A 22848-nucleotide genomic window follows, 5' to 3' on the forward strand; every position below is an offset into this window, starting at 1 on the left:
TCAGCGGATTAGATTGAGGACTTTTGAAAGCAAACGCGACATTAATATGAATGTTAACATTGTAAGACAATTGGGGAACATGATTATGTGGGAGAGCAAAAAAAATAAAATGTTAAAATACAATATCCAAAATGAAGCCGTAACATATATCAATGGTTCTCAAAATGTGGTACGATTTTTGAAAGTGGCACACTGCAGGAAATGCAACTTGTATTTTAAAGTTGGAAGACTTGGGGGTGGGGGGGGGGGGGTATAATGACTGACATTTATGGCATTGAAATTGTAGAACCAGCAATTAATTCACCGGGGTAAAGCGCATGATAGTGGCGCGGACAAAGTGCGGTGATCCCGATAAACTGCAAGATCTCCTCTTGCGGATGATGTCGATGTCACATGGGCAATTGGAAATATAAAAATGCCTTTCAAAAATGATTGATTAATTTTCGACGAGGTCCCCCCTACCCCCCCCCCCCCCCCCGCCCCCCACAGCCTGTGACTGACCTTTATTGACTCTAGTGTGCCGTGTGCTCATTTAATCCCTCTCCAAAGTATCTTCCCGTCATGTGTCAGAACATCCTCACCCTCGCCAAAGATGACCATGCAGCATCTCTTTCTTTGCAACCCCCCCCCCCCCACCCCCACCACACCTTTCGGTGGCATCAAACCGTGCGCGTTGGTTCACGCTGCGGCGGTGCGCGCCACGCTTGTCCGATCGCATGAACACATTCAACACTCAACCCCGATGAACTCTTTGCACCGCTCCGTGCCTCCAATTACGACGCCGGTACTGTTAAAGCCTCTAAACACGACTCGTTAAATATGCAATCCGGAGTGCAACCATTTCCCGATCGAGTTGAAGAACGCTGGTTGATGAGCTCCTTAAAAATAACGCGAAAGCAAAGGACAAAGCGATTTTTTTGGGGGGGGGGGCGTCATTTTAACACCGCTAAAGGAGTGAATCGCGCTCTATTTTAATCCATCAGGTGCATCGACATTCAATTCTCTCTCTCTCTCTCTCTCTCTCTCTCTCTCTCTCTCTCTCTCTCTCTCTCTCGCACACTCGGATGTCTTCAGTGAGAAGAGGTTATGTTATGGCGCTCTGCGAGAGAAAACTACAAACAAATGCGGGGGGAGGAGGTGGGGGACTGTTTTTCACCCCCTCTTTTCGTCTTTGAGGATGAGAAACTAAAACGTGATGAAGTGAAGTCGTATCGGATTTTCTTCCTTTTATCTTCTTCTTCGTTGTAACAAGTTGCAATCTCGCGAGGAAACACTTTTTGGAACATTTGCGAGTGGGGGCTCCTAAATTGCTGTTTTTACACATTCCGTGGACGAAAGGAGTTTTATTTTTATCCACCTAACATACGCCGGGTCGAAATTATTATTTTTTTTCCTCCTCCTGTCGCAGCCTGCTCGATCAACGTGACTGAGGGTGGGAAATAAAAGTCCCCCCCCCTCTCCCCACCCCCCCCCCCCGAAAATTTCAGCGCACGCAGCTTCAAGTGAACTCTCGAATCTCGATTAACTTTTGACGATTTCTTTCTCTGAACAGAGCTCAAAGAGAACCCCCCCCTCCCGATCCCACCCCCACCTGCCCCCGCAACCAACCTGGTCAGGTGGGAGACGTTATTGGAAATGTGAGTCCAAAGAGGAGGACCGGTGCGCACCAGACGGAGCCACAGAGGGCTGCAACGCGCATTAAAAAAAGGAAAGAAGGAAGAACAAAAAAACATCCTCCAGCCGGGCTTGGGAGCGTGTTCACGGCGACACTTGGGTGATTTTTTTTTGGGGGGGGTGGGGGCGAAAAATGACTTTACATGGACCGATGGTGGCCAGAGGATACTGATTCTTGATGATGCGCACCGAGGTGGACCCCCGAGGCTGGATTGTTCGGTAATTCCTGGACATCCTCTTCGCTTTTATGACAGTCAAGGTAAGTTTGACCCATTTCCCCCCCCCAGGTTGACTGTTTATCATTGTTCATAGGTTTGTTTTTCGGGGGAATGGAAATGCAGTGCAAGTGTGGGAGGTGTCGCTCGCGCATGAGACCTATTCTTATGGTCGCGTTGAGGAAATGGAATCCAAACGCATTTATTTCTCTTGATCTTGCAAATATGAGTTTGGTTTCGAACGTGTGTCGCGCCGGAGCCCGATTGTGCTGCTACGTTGCTGTCCGTGGTGCTGGATAATCGTTTTGTCTCTCTCATACTGACGCACACAAGTTGAAAAGGAGAAGGGGGCGGGAGGGAGCAGGGGGGGTGGGGGGGTCTTTTTAACTTATTGAACGTAAGAGGTCGATTGATGTTTCTATGTATGGCCTTGCATATATTAAAGCGGTGCGATCTTCAGCTTGGTCCACTTTATTGGTACACCACAAGATCACAAGAAGCAATGTGAGCACGTCATCAATTTCTATCCACCCCCTCCTTGGTGTAACTCAATCATTTGACGACATGTGTTTTTGTTTCTTATCGTTCCCGTTGGCAGCGGAGTAAAATTGGATTGCGTGTGGCACCGTAACGTTTTTCCTTTGGGTAGTTTTTCGGTAGTTTCATGTGTTGAATCCCATGGCAATGTGTAAGTTGTACATCATAATGTGGCCGGGAGTGAATAATCTGCCGTAACAGCCACTTCAGGGTGACGTGACGTGATAAAATATCGTCTGACTCTTGCACTGAACCAGCGGGTTCATTCCTCCGCATAAGGCTGCCATCGTTTGAATCTCAATTGCACACGTAAACAAGACTAATGCTGAAGAGGGACGGCTTTCCACTCTGCCATCCTTCCCCCTTTGGATGAATTTTATGCTTCATGCTGCGGAATTACCGCAAGTCCCGAGTTCCCTCCTTAAAGGCCTTCTAATCATGAAATGCCCCGGAGTGCCATAACAATGCAAGGGGCAATTATTTCCAATGAACTTTGACCCCCTCGGGACAACATAACACTGAGCCCGATCGTAGGTTATTTGGCATCTTTCGCCATCAGCGAGTGTTTCATTTGGATGGTCAACTGTATTCAAAGCGAAATGTTAAATTTGAGCCATTTTGGAGGCGAAGCCGCATGGAGACTCGGCTAATGACAAGCAAAGGAGCGATGGACGCGCTGTACCCAACATGGGCGGTACAATTGTGATGTCAATCTTTGTATAGTTTGTAAGAATCAGGAAAAATGACTTTCTTGTGCATTGGTGTCTCTCGCTATGCTGTAAACAAACACAGTGTAGCTCAGCCTTTGGCAAACATAGCTAGCATAATATGCTTTTGGCGGGCTGTCCAAAAATTTGTAGACTGCGTTTAAAAAAATGTCATAGTCCGTTTATGCAATTTCAGAGGCTATTTTCCAACCCCCCAAAAAATGCTTTATTGTTCTTATCTTTTATTAAAAAAAATGAGCTTTGCAACATGAGGATGACCTTTGATAACCTTTGCTTGACATTACCTCTCAGGTTGAACGCATGCAGTCCGATTCCTTTGGATTTCGACACCGTTTCACTGTAGGAAATAATGCATAAAGAAAATAGTCTGAAAAAGAGTCCGAACACTGGGGGGGGGGGGGGGTTCGCTGTGCTCTCGTAACGTGCTGAGGGTTGTAAAATAACCACAAAAAGCCAAAGAAAACACCTGTTGTAGGACAAGCTTATTTTACGTAATAATTGAATTCAAATGCTTGATTTGATCACTTGAAGGTGTTCAAGTATTCATTTACACAGAAGCACCCATGTAAGGGCACATGGATGCCATGTCTGGTTCGCCACAGCGGGGGGGGGAGACGGCAGCAAGCATCAGCAGCCGCCGCTCTCAGTAACTTGAAAGTAACGGGAGATGGTGTCAATGGAGAGAAACGAGCCCGAGTCAAATGCAGAAATGAGAGACATTCCTGCCGAGATAAGAAGAAAAGCAAAATGACCAATGGAAAGACGGACAGGAGAGCGCTGGGAGTCAAAAGGAAAGGGGAGGTGGGAGAGGGGGGGGTTAGCCGAGTGCATCGGAGCAACACGGGGGGTGAGGATGAGAGAGGGATCAAGTGAGGAGTCAGGGGAGATGGAGGCTAAGTGTCCAGTTGGAGGGGATAAAAACAAAAAAAAGGGAGAAGAAAGGGGGGCAGTGAGGTGGGGGGGGGGGGTATTGTGAATGCTGCCATGATCCGGTGGAGTGAAACAATGGCTGCGTAACGGACGGTGTGCTGAGGGCAGCCAAGTCCTCCGCCTGGAAGGCTTCCCACAAAGGCCCGACAAGGCGAGAGAGAGTCAGACAGGCTGAGCGAAGGAGAGCGAGCGGGGGAAGGAGGTTCGATTGCTGCCGCTGTCGATATTCTACAGGATAGAACAAAAAAAAAAAGAAAAAAAAAGTGGAAATGTGGCAGGTGGAGGCAGGGACACCAATGGTGTGAAAAAGACGCACAGAGAACTAAAACAAAACAAAAAAGCTACAGTATGTAGCAAGACTGAATTTGATTCCCATCACCTACCCCAGTCGAATTTCATGCTAATTGCCCAGCAAAACCTCCGGATAATGATCTCGGAGCGGCCCTCGTCTTTATAAAGATTTATGGGAAGACCGACTCCACATACAGAGTAGTTCATCGTGCTTTGTATATACCGTCGAGTTAGGCCAAAAATTATTCATAGCTTGGCTACAAAAATTTTTAAGTGCCGTTAAATTGAAAATAAATGTTTTCTAAATTCAACACTTAAAAAAAGTGTTGTTAACAACCCTGCAAAATTTCAACCCTTAAAAAATGAGACTCCAGGTATGCTATTTTCTCTGTTCTCAAATGCTGTGGTCGAGTATCAAGCAAATACTGCGACTTCTACTTGGAAAATGGAGAGACTTCTTCGTCCTCAATTTAGCTACTGTACGCATTTGAGCGGCGTAATTGTAGCCACTTGGAGCCACTGGTGGCTAGCTCACACGGAGACAACGATGAGGCACTCTAACGCAGTCGAGCCAGTGTGAAGGTGTTGTCTACACGCTGGTTGTCAAATCAGATTGACAAATAATTGTCAATAAATAAATAAAATAATTGGGATTGTTAATGTGGGAGCTCAAAGAAAAAAAGATACGGCAGTTGGCGAATGAGTAGCAACACTTTGGGGAAAATAAAGCAACTTAACTGCCGTCAAAAAAAAATTCAAGTCCGTGAAATCCTGCGGACGGCCCATCATGGACATGGTGACTCGAATGGCAAATGAGAAATGAAGAAAGAAAATCAGTCCTCTCCTTGAAACTGGATATGACTTGAGAGAATTTTTATTTTTTTTTCACGATGCGATAAAAGATTACCCCCCCCCCTCATTGTTTATGCACTACCAATTAGAATTCTCCGTCTCAGTCCCTAATTGGACTTGCTGAACAGACAAGCAAGCCGCTCTTGTCGTGAGCAACATGAGAAGGTTGGTTTCATCAGAAGACTTGTCTCGGCGCTTCCCGCTCGCAGCTCGCTCCTTTCCCACCAGTCCGCAGCGGCACTTTTAATATAATCATTATATCACGCTTACTTCACTCCGGAGAGGACGCGTGACGTTCCAGATGAAGGCCTTGCATTTCTTCCCGGTGAACCTTCCGACTATTGGTATTGATGTCGCATCTATTCCTCTGCCGGCCTCACATAAGAGACGAGCAAGAGTAGAAATAAATCTTCCACCCTCAGCCAGGAGGGAACGGTGTTTAAATGTTGTGTAACCTGTTTACACACAGGCAAGCGTGTGCTTGTGTAGTCGCGTTCGAACACTTTGCAGTTAATCCAGGTGCTTCCGCCGGGGGGAGGGGGGGGGTAACAATGGCTACAAAAGCGCTTGCAAGCGCACGTCTCCGACTAATCTCCGAAGACGAGTCGCAATGTGTGGGCCATCGCACTTCATCTCCATGACAGATAATTGTATTCTGCGCAGCGTGCGAGTGTTGGGATTTGTTGTAGGTCGTGTCAAGGATTTAGCACGAGACTCGTAGTGGCTGCTCGGATGTGGCTGACTTTGCGAGTCGACGCACACTTGGATTCGCTGAACTGAACTGGTGATGTTAAAAAAATCATAATAAATCCCCCACAGAATTTATTTGGTGATTTCCTTGCTGGATTTTCTGTTTTGGTGCATTATTTTCAATTTTTTCTTAGTGCCATTGAACAAGGGTGGGCGATTATTTTTTGCGTAGGGCCACATGAGAACTAGAAAATATTATGGAGGGCCGATCAAAAGGGTGAAGTAAATTCCACATAATATTAATTGGATTTCTTTATTTAAAAAGCAGTATTTTGCATTTTTTGGCACATTTTTCAGACTTTGAGTACATTATTCCGTCGTATCGAATGGGATTTGCTTGACTTGGCGCTACTGCTGGCTTCCGTATCGTCTCCCCCTTCCTCCCTATGCTCTGCAACTTCAAGTAACTGTGCCACCTGGTGTTGAAATGCCTGTCATTACAAGTCCAAATGAAATGAATGCAGTCATTGACATCGAACCTTAATTGTGTACCAACCTTCGGCGGGCCGGATTAAAAAGACCAACGGGCCGGATTCAGCCCGCGGGCCGTAGTTTGCTCACCACTGCCATTGAAGGTATCAGGAAATTCCGTTTTTCTTAGGGGGTCTTTGAACATCTCTCGAGCCGGAAGAGAAGGCGCGTTGTCGCGAGATGCGTCTGTTTTCATTTGGGGAGTTTTAAAGACTAAAGTGTACGTTTAAACAACGACACTGCAGCTCTTTTTGTGTCGGAGAGGCAACATACGCGTGCCTCGGGAATTTCTCCATTGAGAGACTAATAAAGGTTATCTTCTGATTGACGGGTGACCAGTCTGGGGTGTAGTCCGCCTCTTGTCACGCGGAATAGGTTCCAGATTCATATGACCCTGAACTGGATAAGGGTGGAGAAAATGGACGAAATGGAATCTCGGGTGTAAACGTCATTTATCTAACCATGCCTCTGCGACAAATAGGCGACTACCGGTTCAATTCCTGGTTTTCCTCCACATTAATCAACATGCCCTTGAGGAAAACACCCATCTCCCCGTTTCATTAGTGTTGATTTCCCCATTCATCTTTCTTAATTGTCGACCTATTCGATCATATTTTTGGTTCAGGGACTGCAGCAGTGGAAGTGTTCAATTCAGTTCAGATCACAATGCCCCCAGGAGGAGATCACACTAAGTAAGGCACGAATCAACGTCCACATTGAAGCCATTGTAAAGCTACCATGGTAACTCACGGAAGGTTTCAAAAATCGACCCGGCATGACCCTTTATAGAGCAACGGTAGTATTCGCTCTATCATCGTCGGATTATAATCACCGCAGTGTCTGCAGTGTGTGTGTGCCCCGAGCCTGAAGAAAAGGGAAAGTGTCAAAATACCGCGCAGGTAAAACGTGACTGAAGAAGACCAAATGAGAGGGAGCTTGTTGCGCAATTATGTCGATTCGGAAATTCATTTTATGCTGTACCGTATTCTATATGCATCCATGCACGAGCCAATGACGGCGAGTCGGGAGTTCTTTTAGCACCGTGCTCAAGGGCACCTCAGACGTGCTTCAGAGACAACCTGGCAAATTGTGCCAATTACCCAATCTTGGTTCATTTTTGGGGTTTTTTTTGTGGTTTTTTTAATTAGTTGAAGCAATCTTCAGGCCCCGAGGCAGCCACCGAAGGCAAGTCCTTACCAACCCAGAGGGATTCAGAGCAATTACAATCCATCTAGTCAGAGATTGGGGTCGACTAGTTTCAATTGGAAACGCAACATTTGGGTCGTTCATGAAAACTAAACACAATCATGAAAATTTGAACAAACATTTTCAGGAGTGAAATAAGGTCACTGATGGTGTCCTGGTAGAATGTTGCACTTGACAAATACACAAATAATTAAGTGCGGTTCTGGTTAGCGGTGTCTCGCCACTAGTTAGTTTTCTGTGTTCATTCGATCCAGTTAAAAGGGTCACGGTGGCCCCGAACAAGCAGGAACTATCGAATGGAATCCCAATTGTTGCATCCGATTCCACTTCCCTTCTCGTTGCGACGCATGCGGAGAAACGCGCGTAGGGGGGGGGGCTCCCGGCACGCCTTTCCTGCAGCAGTTTTGTTACCTGTCACCGCAGCCACCAGCGAGGGAAGGCAGACTCAACGCCCGCTGTACCGTCACTAAGTCATTTTGACGGACAGCACATCCCATCGTTCAAGCCCGATCTGCTCACAGCTTGGTGATGGGAGCAAATAGCCTCCCGTCGACGACAAATTGTGACCTTTTCCAAGGCAGAATGATGCGAGTCCATGAACACGTCGTTTAGCATTTGCGTGGGATGTATAAATCAACATCCAAGTGATGTTTGGTGATTTCAGCCCCCCCCCCCCCCCCGTCCCCTCTCCCAGAACATAGATATTATCAACTTTTGCCTCGCCGTTGTAGAGAATGTGTTTTTCTTGCTTCTCCAACTACACTGATGAAGATCAGTGGAGGAAGGCAGCCAAATATGGTCATCCGGTCTTTTTATTGAAGTCTTACCCGACCCGTTTTCCCCTCCTCTCCTATACGTCTGTTTTGTATGTGGTCTGATTTCGAGAAAAATTCCAGGAACAAAATCCCTGCAATGTATGAAAGGGCCAATTTAGTTGCAAATTGGTACTTGTGATAACGACGTGTCCCAAAACATTTTTCATTGGTCCTTTTCCTGCCTGTTAACTACAGAAAAACTGGTCGAATCTACGGCAATTTTGTTGAAAAGTCCAAATCGGCATTCAAGTCGATATTTGTCTTTTATTTTTTTTTATCGGAGAGCGGCGTTCATGAGAGGAAATTGAACAAATGAAGTCCAGAACATCAGATACTCACCCCCCCCTCCGCCCCCCTGGTGCCGACACGTTTGTTTAGCCATTCGGTGCCAGAAGGAGTCCGTGGGGCTCAATCATAACAGTCCCATTGGCTATTAAAAAAAACAACAACAAAAAAAACCCAACCCACTAAGCTTTTTGAAGAACAAACTAGAGGCTGGGTAGTACGTAGCGTCCCTGGACAGAGCGCCGTCAGAAACAGGACACCAGACGCACGCAAAACTCTAAACAGTTACTCCCGAAACAACACTAATTATCACGTGCATCAAAGTCAAATGAGTTGTTAAAATAACTATGATTTTAATACTCTACTCCGTATTGAATATAAAATGCAGATTAGAAAAAAAAAGAATTAAAAAAAAACAGTGCTTATTGCTGGATTTGAGATAAGATCTGCCGTGCTTTCTATTCTGCCGTGATGACAGAAGGAGAAACCGTCCCGGCTTTTCTCAACATGTCCTCATTGTGACAGTACAGGACACGCACGCCTAAATATATTCCATTCACACACCAAGTTGCTTGGCGTGTTTGCTGATGACAAAGTCTATTTTGCCTATCGACCCCCCCCTACACTATTCGTAACGAAGATCACTCCTCATGAAGTCTTACCGGCATGATTTATACCTCATTCATTCACTTTATCGCCACCGCTGCTCCGTGAACGCAGAAATAAAAGTTGATCTGTTCGTGACAGCCAGAAAGACCGAATAGCTTTATTTATTTTTGATTTATTATTATTTTTTTTTTGGTCGAAAAGGTTGCCTGTGTCACGTGACGCTGCATCATCAATGCCTGTCATGTCATTCAAACGCTTCATTCGCCCTCATGGCAAATTCAGCCTCCTTTTGGGGCCACCTTCCTTTCATGCTGAAAAGGTAATAAACACACACCTAGACATACACACACACACACACACACATACACACATTAATATGAGTCCACAGTTCACACAAAGCTGAGAGCTGCAGGGGTGTAAATGTCAGCCCTCACTCTATTTGTTGATAGATTTGACTGATCGCGGTATGCTGACCGTGTGTGTGTGTGTGTGTGTGCACCTTTATACATGGCTTTGTGGGGACACGGTGTTTATCCAGTGCAGGGAGCACCTTTTGCTAAATTGGGAAGACTTGCCTGAAAATGTACAAAAATGACATATGGGGGATCATCAGGATTTTAAAGGCAGTATTTATTCTGTTGGAAATTATCGTTTTAAATTTGGCTGACGGTTATTCATTCCAAATGTCCTCGTGCTAGTCCAGTCAAAGTGGCTTTGCAAGGATTTAGTGAGGAACAACTTGTCAGATGCCACGCTCTGGCAAGTTTGTGATGAAGCCGTATCCTCCCCTCTGGTGACACTCGGAACCTTCTTCGGAAGTGTTACAATACATTCGTCACGGATCTCAATGATGCGTCGTTGAAGTTAGGCAAAACCAGTAATTGCTTGAGTCACACGATATGACATCTCGCGTTGGCTGAAGGAGACGTTGATGGCATTTTGGGGATGAAGAAAAAAAAAAAGCCAGAGGGGTTGAATTATATACAGCGAATGCTGTCGATGTGTTGACATTTTAAAACGACGGGGGAAAAAAACGGGATGCATTTGGTCGAGCGCCAGTGCAAACCTTTGGACACACTGAGTCATTGTTAAATGTTAAGTAATAAAATGTCATATTTTTTTTCTGTGTGTGTGTGTGTGTGTGTGTTTGCAAGAGAGTTCGTGGAACTTATTATTTTCTGTCTGGTGGTCATAAATAGCTCACCGCGGTGTGGGGATTTTATGCAGTCCAGCGGCTTCTGGAAGTCTGAAATTACAGATCATCGCTTGCACGTTATATTATCGAAAACAAGACTGCTGTCAAATGTTGACTTGACAGGCCCTTTACAAAGCTCTCCATGTCTTGTTGTTGTCGTGTTCAGTGGTGCGAGGCCCGTGGAACAAAATGAGAGCCGTTTCCTCTTCATCTGCAAGCGGTCACAATGTTGCGACTGATTCAAGAAGGGTTTACACGATGTCAATGAATTTGATATTTCAGCTTAAAAGCCCCCGACGGCCGGAATGTATCCCGCCGGTCCGTCACCAGGCTTTCCACAGCTACGACAGGAGGAGCTAGCCGCCGGCTAACTCTTGAGCGAACAGACTGTGGCCAAGTCATCATAATTAAGGAACTCTTAATTAGCCTCCGATGCAAATGACGGCACTCGTGCCTGACGCCAGAGACCATCGCTGGCCTGTCCCGTGTTTTATCTGCGGCCAAAAAAAAAAAATTGTTGACGCTTGGCAAGTTATCAACAATGATGGTACTTTGTTTAATTTGTCAAATCTATTTAGAAAAACGATCTCTTGATTCTAGTGGCGGGCAGTGAGTTTTGGATCTGGGCCGATCATATTTTTTTTTTCTCATAAAAAGACAAAAGAAATTCAAATATCATACATTGTACATGGGTATAATCAAAACGAGTATGTCGATGCGGCTCTGGAAGTGGCGAATAAATCCTTCCCTGTTTTGCTTTGGTAATTACTGTGCTTGTAGTTTAGGGCAGTCGTGATGTAAACTTTTAAATGGGAGTCGGTCTAATATGTTTGTAAAGCACGATACACAAACATACGCTAAGCAATAAATGTCCTCTTGCCGTGGTTGGACTCGTGTAATTCGATTCTTTCAGGTCACGTTTCACAATTTCCAAGTATTTAATTGGAAGAGGCATGTGCGCATATTCAAAGCTCCACTAGTCTGTGCTTGTTGATCATCAGCCAGGGCTAATAATTAATTTCTATATACCGACTGCCGCCCCCCCCCCCCGTTCCCACCACCGCCCTTTCACTCTCACACGCTTCATTTACCAAACAATCCCTTCTTTGTCTTATGAATTCTATTAGGCTAGCCCCTTGCTCTGTCAAAATGAGCTGAAGAAAAAAAGTCGACAGGCGAGAGAGTCTTTGGGATGCCTTGCATGGAAGAGTTGAGCTGCATATTAAGTGCGTTTGGATGGCTGGGCCACATGGAGCGGGGAACATGTCGATATGTCTGAACACACACAGGTATGGGGCCGGCAGTGTGTTGGCGGGGGCTCTCGCAGTGAAATCCGGAAAAGCAAGACGATGATTGACAGTGGCATCTCATCCTGAGTCTCTCTTGAGGGTTGAAAGTTTGCATTCAGATCCATGTGGAGAAATCCGCCGCGGACGGGTTGATCCAAGCAAATGTTAGATGTTGTCTTTTTATTTATTCTGTATCGTGTTAACTTTGTGGAAAATGTGTTTTGTGACTGGCCGTCGTCCTTTTGCCTCCCAGTCCGCGCTGCTTGTTAGGGAAGCAGAGGAAGTGAAGAGCTTAGGTGGGGAGGGGGGGGGGGGGGAGATAAGAGTCAACCCAAAAATACTGAAATACATTGTTGCTGTGCAGAGAGATTTTGATGTGTGGATCTTGCCTCAGTATTTTATTTTATTTATTTTTTTTGAGCAAAAGCAGAAAATAATGCTTGGCACTCGAGGTGTTTTATACGCCACAGCTTATGTAATTCACTTAAGGGCTGTCTTGAAATGGAGCCAACGCTCAATTTGCTTTGTTGCATGCTTGGTACAAGGTTGCAAACAATCAGACAAAAACAGGCTGCTTCTCTCCAGTCCAGTCAAGTCAGCAGATTTTGGATTTGGAGTTTTTGAATTTGGTACATGACAACATCGTTTTAGTTATATATGGCAAATTCATTTCTATTGTAAAATAACAAGAAAACCATCGCATCGTGCCCTGTTGACTGAGCCCTATCGAATTGAACCTAAATGGAATCGTTCCACTTTAAAACCATCCATCCTTGAATCCTATCCCACTCCACATATTGAATCGGATTTTCTTAGAGAGATGCACAACCCTCATTCTGGCATTTTTGTTTGCGGTTAGGTTTTTTTTATTGGATTTTTCTAATCTAAAATAGACCTTAGACAGTAAACAGGTTTTAGGGGTATGGGGGGTTTTATATAGTGCAGTGCAGTGTTGTTTCTGTTGTTATTGGGGGGTTTTTTTCCCCCCATGATCCGTATTTTCTGCACTATAAGGTGCTTCGGAATATAAGGCACACCTTCAATGAATGGCCTATTTTAAAACTGCTTTCTTATATAGGGTGCATCGCATTGTAAGGTGCATGTAAAAGCTATAATAGTGGCCGCAGTTGCGCTATGCGTCCACTAGATAGAGCTGTGCTAAATGGAATACAATACAATGTTATTACAGCTTTATTTATATGGAGCTTACACAACCGCCGCATCTGTTACAAAGCGCTTCACAGAACATTTAAAATACGTCCAAGAAATCAGAATATTGATCCGTATTGATATATAAGGCGCACCTTCGGCTATTGAGAAAATCGAATCCTTTTAGGTGCGCCTTATAGTGCGGAAAATACGGTACATGACATTTCTTGTGTTGGACAGAGTTATGAGATTGTGCAAGGCTAACCCTCGGTACCGCAGTACATGTAAATCGAGCTCAGATAAAGGCACTTTATCGGCATCGGGCACTTAGACCTGCGGTGTAAATCCAGCCCGAGTCACACAGACAGACGAGACCAAACTGATGTCGTCTTCATTCAGTAGCGAACGTCAAGTGAGCAAGCAAACAACTGCCGGCTGCATTCATCAACTCTGTCTTTCGGAAGCTGATGGAAAAAGCACAACTACCAAGACCCAAATAGCAAATCACTCTCTAAGCAAAGAGACAAAGCGGATAGAATAGATGGGCTGAGTTGCGCGGTCGAGGCAAACGTCTGATTTGAGATGGCAAGAGGAAGAGAACGGAGACGTATACCGCTCTTTTGAAGATCAGCGGGTGAATCGAATCATCCCTTTGATAATTGGGTCTGCTTTTCATTTTGGCACTCAGCAAAAATGGTGTTTGTGTACTCTTAAAACACTCGTTCACCCTTTGCTGTCTGTGACGGCGCAAATGTGGGGGGCGGGGAGCTGAAATGAGTCTCCAATGGCAGGCGGGAACACACAAATTAAAAATATAAGTCGGAGTTGTCTTGCAATCGAAACGCATGTCATCGGGTACACCTTTGAGAACGGCATATCGTCAGGCCTGACGTGTGTGCGTGTGTCACGGCCACCGTGATGCCTCATATGCCAAAGAGCAGCGTGACATATAGGAGGCTAATATGCGCCTTTGGGGAAATTCAAGATTTTTTTTTTTCCAGCCTTGCTCTTTGTGGATGGTGTCAAAGAGTCGCGCTGAATCATGGGCAAGTTTGTGCATTTGGAGGATTCAAGAAGTTCTCGTTGGTGCTTTTTTTGGGGGGGTTTACTTACAAACGGTTCTCCAATAGCAGATGTTGATAGTGGCAGATGGAGCTGCGTGAATATGGCTGTGTAATATCGCAAATCCATCTTGTCAAGTTTCACGCTGACTGCGGCTGGGTAAACAAAGAAAAGACCAATTAGCGGCTAAAGGAAATCCTCAAGGTGCAACGGCAGACGGCAAAAATGACGCTCGGTGCTATAGCTGCAGTTTAGCCGTAATGGGGCGAGACTTTTTTGACGACAGCAATTGATTTTCATATTACACAAGATGCCCTCTGCAACCCGAGATTGCTCCAAAATGGCGCGAGACAAAACTGGACTAAAAAAAAACTGCATCGCTTCAACGGTCAGGTCCATTTATTTCCGATATTCCCCCCCCCCCCCCCCAAATTGATTGATTGATTGATTTTAAAAGCAGCTGTACATTTACATTTTCCAAAACGGTTTCTATTGCCGCTTTTTCAATTCGTGTGAGGTCAATCAGAGGTGGAATGTTTTCGTTGACAAACACGAGATGTATTTTGCCAGTAATCTACTTTAAATGTCGAGAGCGCGGCATTCGATGTTTTATTGAACAGGAGCGCCAAGTGCGTGCACGACAAGGTAATTGTTCAATTAATATTTAATATATTCAAGCCGGCTTTCTCGTGGCAACTGCGGGCCTCCCCTGCATCTTGCTGTGGTCGCTTTAAAAAAAAAAAAGAAAAAAGAATATTATTTTTTATTATTTTATTTTTAAAATTATATTATTAACAATAAGAATAAAGTAACGTGATTAGAGATCGTCAAGTTCAACTTGGGCATTTTGTCCACTTAGCTGCCACGTGGCTTTAGGACAGAAGGGTGCGATGATGAATTTGGTCTTCTGGGAAATTTCAATATTATGTAAAATAAAACTGCATAAATTTATTGTGACATTTATGTAAGGTCATCGCTCAACAGTTTCCGCTGCCAAGTTTGAGGTAATTGAATTTAGGAGGCCGTTTTGCCCTGAAGTCATCCATGGATCACTTACAAGCTATGCGGGGAGCGCACACTGTTCGTGCGGCAGATGGACGCCAGCCTTGAATGCTCGCCGAGATGTCGTGGGGATGGATGAGAAGTCACAAAAAGATCATCCGCTTTTGATCGTGGGCCAAAGTTCATGGCCAAAAGCGCATTTTTGTCGACTGAATTCCAAAGCAATCGTTTTGTTTTTTTTCCCTTTTTTTTGCAGTCATTCCAACTGAAGATTCTGGCTAATGTTTTTTTTTTTTTAAACCAATATTTTTGAGCAGCAAAAAAAATAAAAATAAAACTTGACCTTGGCCTTTATTTTTTTGAAGGCGATGTGAAAAACTCTCCGTTGCGGGCAATCCTGCTTATTTTTGTCTTGAAGCAAAATGACTTTGGTGCTTCCCAGCGGACAGTCGTAACGCATTTACGCACCCTTGAGGGGGCACACGCCTGACAGTAAAGAACTGCCTCTCGGTCGGCTGTCACAATATCTTTGCGTTCCTTACTACGTCGCTTCCGTTCTGCCATTGTCTTTCCATTCCGTTCCCCTTTCGTCTTCTACTTTGAGGACTTTATAGTGGACTGCGTGTTTTGTCGATACGCCTCGAGTGATCAAAAATAGGCGTTTGTGGTCACTTCCCATCGTGTTCGTTTGATGGTTGCTTGACAGCAAGCCGGACATTTATAAATAAATGTTTTTTTTTTGTCTCCGTCACTTATGTAAGTTCATGTTAAATTATTATATATATATATATATATATATATATATATATATATAAAATTTATTGTAAACTATTTTCATTTTATATTTGAGCATTATACTGCATTCAAACGAAGTGCATCACTCCTTTTTTGCCCATTGTTAATGTAGAGCAATCCATTCGAAACCAGCGAACGCCTCAACTTACACTTAAATTGATTAATTGAACTTTGTTTTACCACGACAGCCTTTTTTTTTAAAGTTACATAAACAAACGCAGCAAGTGGGACAAGGCTGATTCGTGTTAAAAGCATTGACTTAAAGCGAGGCTTTCGGCTTTGTCAGCTTTGAAGCTGTAGCAGGTGGAGCCCACGTCATCGCAACTCGAAGGTCTGAGGTAGAACAACAACAACAACAGACCCCCCCCCCCCCCGCCAGAAAAAAGACAACAAAACAATCCCGCAGAAGAGTATCATGTTCAAGGGTGGGATGTAATGCGGGGAAATAAAAGCAAAACAAAGAAAATCACTCATCTTCTAAATAATGAAGAGCTGAGGAAGGGAAGGGGAAACTCTAAATAATTCAGTTATGTGCACGTTGGTGGGGTTATTTGGGTGCAAATAGGAGCATTAAAGTCAATTTTGTCGCTGACAGGATTATCTCCATCCCACCTGCTTGCTACATTAACACAAACCAATCTTCAATTAAAGACCAGCCATGCAAAGCGAGGAAGTTTTTCTCCTGCCAAGGATTATTTTTTATTATGGGTTGGGTGCGTGTTGCAAAGAACTATAATGTTTTCTGTTTTCATGTTCCATGTTCGAGATCTTTAAGTAGACTAAATAACAGAGGTTGAAGAGCCAGCTCCTCTTTTGTTTCAACGAAAATATACGGAAACCAAATGGAAGAAATTCCAATGTAAATCCACTCTTTGGAGAAAAAAAAAATGGAGTTGTTTTATCTTTCATTATTTTTGACATTTAAATAGGAGACCATCAGTTGACACTTGATAGGCATTTTCGACCCAACTCGGTGCAACTCCCTTCACGGTGCGTCTCGCTCCCACAGGGGAAATCGCCAAAAAAAAGAAAAAAAGGAGAAGGAGCGTGAATTTCAAGTAAAGCCTCTCCTTTCAGTGCATGTTTTGTTCCACTTGATCACCCATCTGTGTTTCATTTCCTTCCATTCCTCTCGCCGTAATCCTTGACCACGCCCCCATCTCCCTCTCCTTCCCTTGATATGCGAGTATGCTACCAAGCGGCGTCACAATCTTTTATATTTCCGAGTGGCCGTCCCTTTTTATGTGTGTTTGCGCACGCGTGTTTAGTTTGCAGCGTGTTTTGAGGAGTGGGCGCGGGCGAGCCCCAAGTGCTCCGAGAGCCGTTTTCAAATCTCATTTTGCACGGCTGAGGGTAAAAAGACCTGACACAGCACTCTGTGAGGGAGGAAGGGAGGATGAAAACGGGAGGATGGCAGGAGATGGGGGAGGAAACGATGGTGAAGACAAAGCTGAACGTGGGGGTGGAGGGCGAGGGGTGGGGGGGCTTTCATCGTTCTACCTGGAGGCTGTCGAAAGGGAGCAGGGAGGAGAAACCGAGCAAATAATTGTTTGAAGTTGGTCAATTTTGAAAGGGAAATGGGATAGACAAAGGACGGGTCATTTGCATCTGGCGATTTCGATACGCTTGTCACGTGGACAGTTTGGCTATTTTTCACATGCTTATCGTGTTATCAGGTTATAGGGGGGGGGGCGCAAGGGTGGCGGAGGTAGCCGGAGCCTATCCGAGCTGTCTTTGAGCAATAGGTGAAGCGGTTGCCTGCCGATAGCAGGGCACACAGAGACGAATTACCATCCGCGCTCACACTCACACCAAGCGTTCAGTCAGCCTGCCATGCATGTTTTTGGAATGTGGGAGAAAAACTGGAGTACCCCGAGAAAACCCACACAGGCACGGAGAGAACATTCAAACTCCACACCGGTAGGCCGGAGTGAACCCGCGACCTCTGCACTGTGAGGTCGACGCGCTAACCACTAGATGACTGAGATGCCCTTGGAGGTGACTGATTAATGCTAATATGCTAATTAAGCTTCTACGTTCTCACAATACTAGTTTTACTACTTTTTTTTTTTAAACATGGAAAAAAGTTGAGAAAAGCTGACATAATAAACATAGACAGCACTTGAAAGTGATATTGGGCTTGTGCAATGTAGCCCCAACTCTCTATTGACAGTTTTTGCAAATGCCATCATTCATTCATTCATCTTCCGAGCCGCTTGATCCTCACTAGGGTCGCGGGGGGTGCTGGAGCCTATCCCAGCTGTCTCCGGGCAGTAGGCGGGGGACACCCTGAATCGGTTGCCAGCCAATCGCAGGGCACACAGAAACGAACAACCATCCACGCTCACACTCACACCTAGGGACAATTTAGAGTGCTCAATCAGCCTGCCACGCATGTTTTTGGAATGTGGGAGGAAACCGGAGCACCCGGAGGAAACCCACACAGGCCCGGGGAGAACATGCAAACTCCACACAGGGAGGCCGGAGCTGGAATCAAACCCGGTACCTCTGCACTGTGAAGCCGACGTGCTAACCACTAGACTACCGGGCCGCCGCAAATGCCATCATGATAATTATTTTTTTTTTCTTGATACTTGTAAATGCAAAAAAAAAAATCACCAAATATAATCTGGATTGCAATTAAACCAAATTGGTGTTGCTATCCCTATCCATGCAGAGTGGATTCTCGTCAAACCTTCTTCCCCGTTCATTTCCTCCTCTAATGTGCAGGTGAGGCACTGACCCCTTCCTTCTCTTCTCTCTGTTGCGCAACGAGCGTGTTTGTGCAAATGAGGTAATTAGGGAGTATTCCTTTGAGCTTTTAAGGTTTTGAGAAGAGATGCGAGAAGAGGGAAGAGAATGTGGCGGATCAGGACTCGGCCTACACGCGTCTGACACTTCATTAGGTACACCTGCAGTAATGAGATCCAATAATACGGTAATAATTACAAAAATAAATAAAAGTAATGAATCGGTTTTGATTGGCAAGTAGACGGCATTATCCTTTGTGGATTGTTTTGCCACTTGTGTAGCTTGAGGAGCAGGCAAAAAGACGACATCTCCATCTCGGTATGAGGCAGTTCTAAATCACTGCAAAGCGCAGCTGCAATAATAAACACATTTGTCATAGATTGCATTTCATTGGATGATGCAGGATGGGGGCCAGGGTGTATATTATTATCGCCATGATGACTCTTTTCATCTTGCCGTTATTTCTCTTCCAGATAACGTCTCTTTCTTCTGTCCCGAGCCACTTTCCCCTTTTCCTGCATGACGCGGGTGTCCGTTGTCCTTCACTTTCATGTCGTCTTTTGTCTTTCTGTCATCCTCAATTGCCGCCTTTTTCTCTGCCCGGGTCTTCCTCTCGCTCATTCCATCTTTTCACCTGATGAAATCTAGTTTGTCCCTTTTGGTTCGTCTTCACCCGATTCGTTATGCATCCTGTCGTGTCTATTGAGTCTTTTCCTCCCCTCAGATTTCCCATCTGGATGGCAACTGACAAATAATTGCAAACGCAAATCACTTACAAAGCACAAATGCTCCACGTCTATGTCCAGAGTGGAATTCTTACACATCGACCCCCTCCAAAAGGTGGATGTCACAAACACACATCACTTCCTTTACGAACTTTCGATAGCCTCCTGGAAAGTGACTTGTTAGTTGGTGACAGATATGCTCCCCATTCAGCGGAAGAAAAAGAGCTCTGTTGTCACATCATCTCTAATTTCTTGTCCCATCTCCTTTCACACGTTTCACCACGTGGAGTGACGCATATGGCACGGGAAGCTTTTAGGTAGCAGCAAATAGATTTGTAGCTTCGCAAAAACACACACTGAGGCCCCTTGGCAATAACGGGATTGGGGGGGGCATGTCGATCTGAGTGAAACAAAATCATAATGCCTCCCAAAAGTGGTTGCCATGGTAACGCTCTTTTATTTGCCTCGTATTCCTTATCTATCAGCGAGCCAAATTTGTTCCTCTTATTAGCTTCAGCAACCAGCATTGCTCGATAGCTCATATTGACTGACGATAATACGGCTGAAGAAGTTGCGCTCGCTTTTTTGCGACTAACTTGAAAGCCGTAGCTGCGCTTTTATGTCAACGCCAACCGATTTGAGGGTGAAAAGAGCATTACGCCGTGTATATTTAAAACAACCAAGTAGCTTTGCTTTTAGGCTAATTAACTTCATGCTAACAAACAATGCAAAATGCCATTGATGGACTAACAAATAGCATCCGTGAGGTGGTGTCAATGGTTGAAGTCACAGATATAACACCAACGGTGGATCAACACATGTAGAAAGTAGATATCAAAATACTCAGAAGCGCAGTTATGTTCTTTATCCTCTCTGGGGGGGAAAACTAAGGTATCGTTGACTCAAGAAGCCACAGAGTGGAGTTCTGAGTTGCGAAACTTTTCTTTGCTTTTGAAGGTATTGTACTGGAAAAACAGGGCGAAATAAGTGAGCCTATTGCGAACTGAACAGGTCCATACATTGATTCATTTTTGCTTGTTTTTAGGAGCTCTATATCTGGCCCATTTCCAGTTTTACTTTCTAATGCGAACCAGTCTTTGGTCAGGAAGTTTTGGACACTCTTGAGCCCCAACAACAGTCCTACTTGTCTGAGATTGTAGAGCATTGTGACCTCTGCTGAACGTTCAATTACATTCTTACTGCCAGCGTCGGGGCAACCTTAATATTTGATGCAGGAGGACTTGGGGACTGGAATTTTTTTCAACCAATCCTGTTCAAAAATTTTTATATATATATTTTTTTTACTGGACACATTTAAAGAAGATTCTACAAGACGGCTGCTCTTTTATCTCATTGGGGGCTGAAAACACCTACATATATTTTACACACTCCCGTTAAGGTTGACAGACTGCACTAGGCCGTGCGTGATTATCCCCGATTTGCTACCCCGACAATTATGACGGCTGTCGGTCTTGCTGGGAAAGTGCGGGTGTCATTTATCAGGATGTAAGAGTGACAGCAAGAGATCTAGCAGTGAATCATCGGCAGCGTTATCGGACCACCCCTCTCTTGCCACTACAGATTTGTGTCTAGGAGTTGAGGGACACCGTTATAAATCGGTCAATGTTGTGCCGGAGTGACGCACTCTCCATCTTCTCACAAATAATACCAAACACTGTAACTGAAAAACGAACACCCCTGTTGTTCTTAATCGTTCATATTTGAACCCCACATCCACATGACTGTCACGTTGTGCCCGAAGCGATAAAATGATCGCTTCGTGCACAACAAGATAATGAGGTGGATCCCCGAAATAGCAGACAAAGCAAAGGTGGTCCGAGAACAAATGGGTTTTAATACAAAACACAAAATACCCGTCCGGGAGCAACAAACAGAAAACGCTGGTCAAAATCAGGACCAGGAATAAAAGGAAGCAACAGAAAACGCTTGCGAGAAAACGGCAAGGATTATAGTTGGCAACAATAGGAATTAATAAGAGTAGATTTAACGACGCGCAATCACAGCCACAAGGCTACACAGCAATGAATAGATTAAGGCAGTAATCGAGAGAATTGGCTCGGGGTGGAATACTCCGGCAGTAAGTTAACTGCCCGAGCACAAAGATAAACCCTGTGTAATCAGTCCTTAATGGGTGACAGGTGTGTCGGCGGTAGGCAGGAAAAGTCTGCCCCCCTGCTGGCAAACACGGGACGTGACAATGACAGTCTTCTTTTTAATTTCCTTGGCTGTTGATGCTATAGAAAAAGAGAGGAATTGGGTGTGAGAGAGTCGATATTTTGAGAAGCTCCTGTCAATGATCATTGGCTGCACCCAGGCATTTTATTGACAGAGACTCTCCACGCTTCACTTTTTAGCCACAGGTACATATGAAAGGACAAGTACAGTCACACTCCAAAGTAGCATTTGGTTTTTGACTTGATAATGAACAACAACAAAAACATTCATCCCAATGAAAAGATATCACTTTCTTCATTTAAAAGCAGGAGCTAATTCCAAAACTCTTGTTACATCATCAGCCCTGGCATTGGACCGCATGAGGCTGCACAGACTGACACCCGCCCAAACAGTAAATGTAGATTATTGGCGGCTTGTTTACAGCTAATAGCGCTAAAACGGATTAAGCTGATGGGGACCACTGGCTCGGTGTAATCCACCGACAGTCACTTTCTGAAGATGTTATCTGACAAGAAATTTAGGCTCTCTGTTTAATGACTGAAGGTAGAGAGGCGCAACAACGGAGAAGGGTGCAACAAGTGGTTGAAAGTAATGCAAATGTGGATTACATTAAATTGAGGCAATGAGTTAAAAAAATAATTCCTTCAGCAATAAACGGAATTTCAACGGAACACAACCATAGAGAATACATTTCGGAGTGTCCCAACCCGAAACATGTTTATGTATACTTGCCATTAAGTTGCCAAGTGGGAATTACATTCTCCATTTGGCCGCAGTCGTATTAATCACATTTTGGAAAGATGTTTTATGATCCTGTCAAAAGGCCAGGAGTCTCATTTCGGGCTGGCTCCTCCGTCAGCGGCTAGTTTATAAATACGTTATTACACTCTGCCGTGGAATATATTGATAGGCTCTCGAACAGACTCACGTGTCATTTTGATCAGTCAGCAGCAGCGTCGAAACGGCTTTGTATCAAGTCACCGGATTAAAAAAATTTTTTTTTGCAGTGGTCCTGTCCTGTTTGTGCCGGCACGCACACGTGCACATGAAACAATCTGATTTTTTTTTGGTAATGTGCCTTAGGTGTGTGTTTCTGAAATACTTGACGGTCTTGCTCATTTTTCGCTCCAATTACGCAAGGGTGTATCGGTGTGGGTGGGGATATGGGTGTGTGTGTTCTCAGGCGATTGTATTGTATTTCGGGGAGGCGTCCAGAGAGGTTGTAGCCAGGTGTAGCAGTCAGAACCGTGGCAGCTCTCCTTGGCTCAGCATTGTTCCAAATCACACTGTCACAGAAACAAAACGACACTTTCAATGAACA

At 44.8% G+C, this 22848-nt stretch overlaps 1 protein-coding gene across 2 annotated transcripts in view; it reads left to right on the forward strand.

Moving 5' to 3' along the window:
* The first annotated feature begins 1144 nt into the window (after window positions 1-1144).
* The window catches only part of cacna1ia (calcium voltage-gated channel subunit alpha1 Ia), an 86484-nt gene continuing 64780 nt past the window's right edge, over window positions 1145-22848 (forward strand). For both annotated transcript variants that reach the window (XM_052049353.1, XM_052049354.1), the window contains exon 1: window positions 1145-1933. The gene's annotated coding sequence lies outside the window, so the exon portion shown is untranslated. The remainder of the gene's footprint in view (window positions 1934-22848) is intronic.

This window comes from Hippocampus zosterae, chromosome 17, assembly GCF_025434085.1.
Source record: "Hippocampus zosterae strain Florida chromosome 17, ASM2543408v3, whole genome shotgun sequence".
NCBI classification, from domain to species: Eukaryota; Metazoa; Chordata; class Actinopteri; order Syngnathiformes; family Syngnathidae; genus Hippocampus; species Hippocampus zosterae.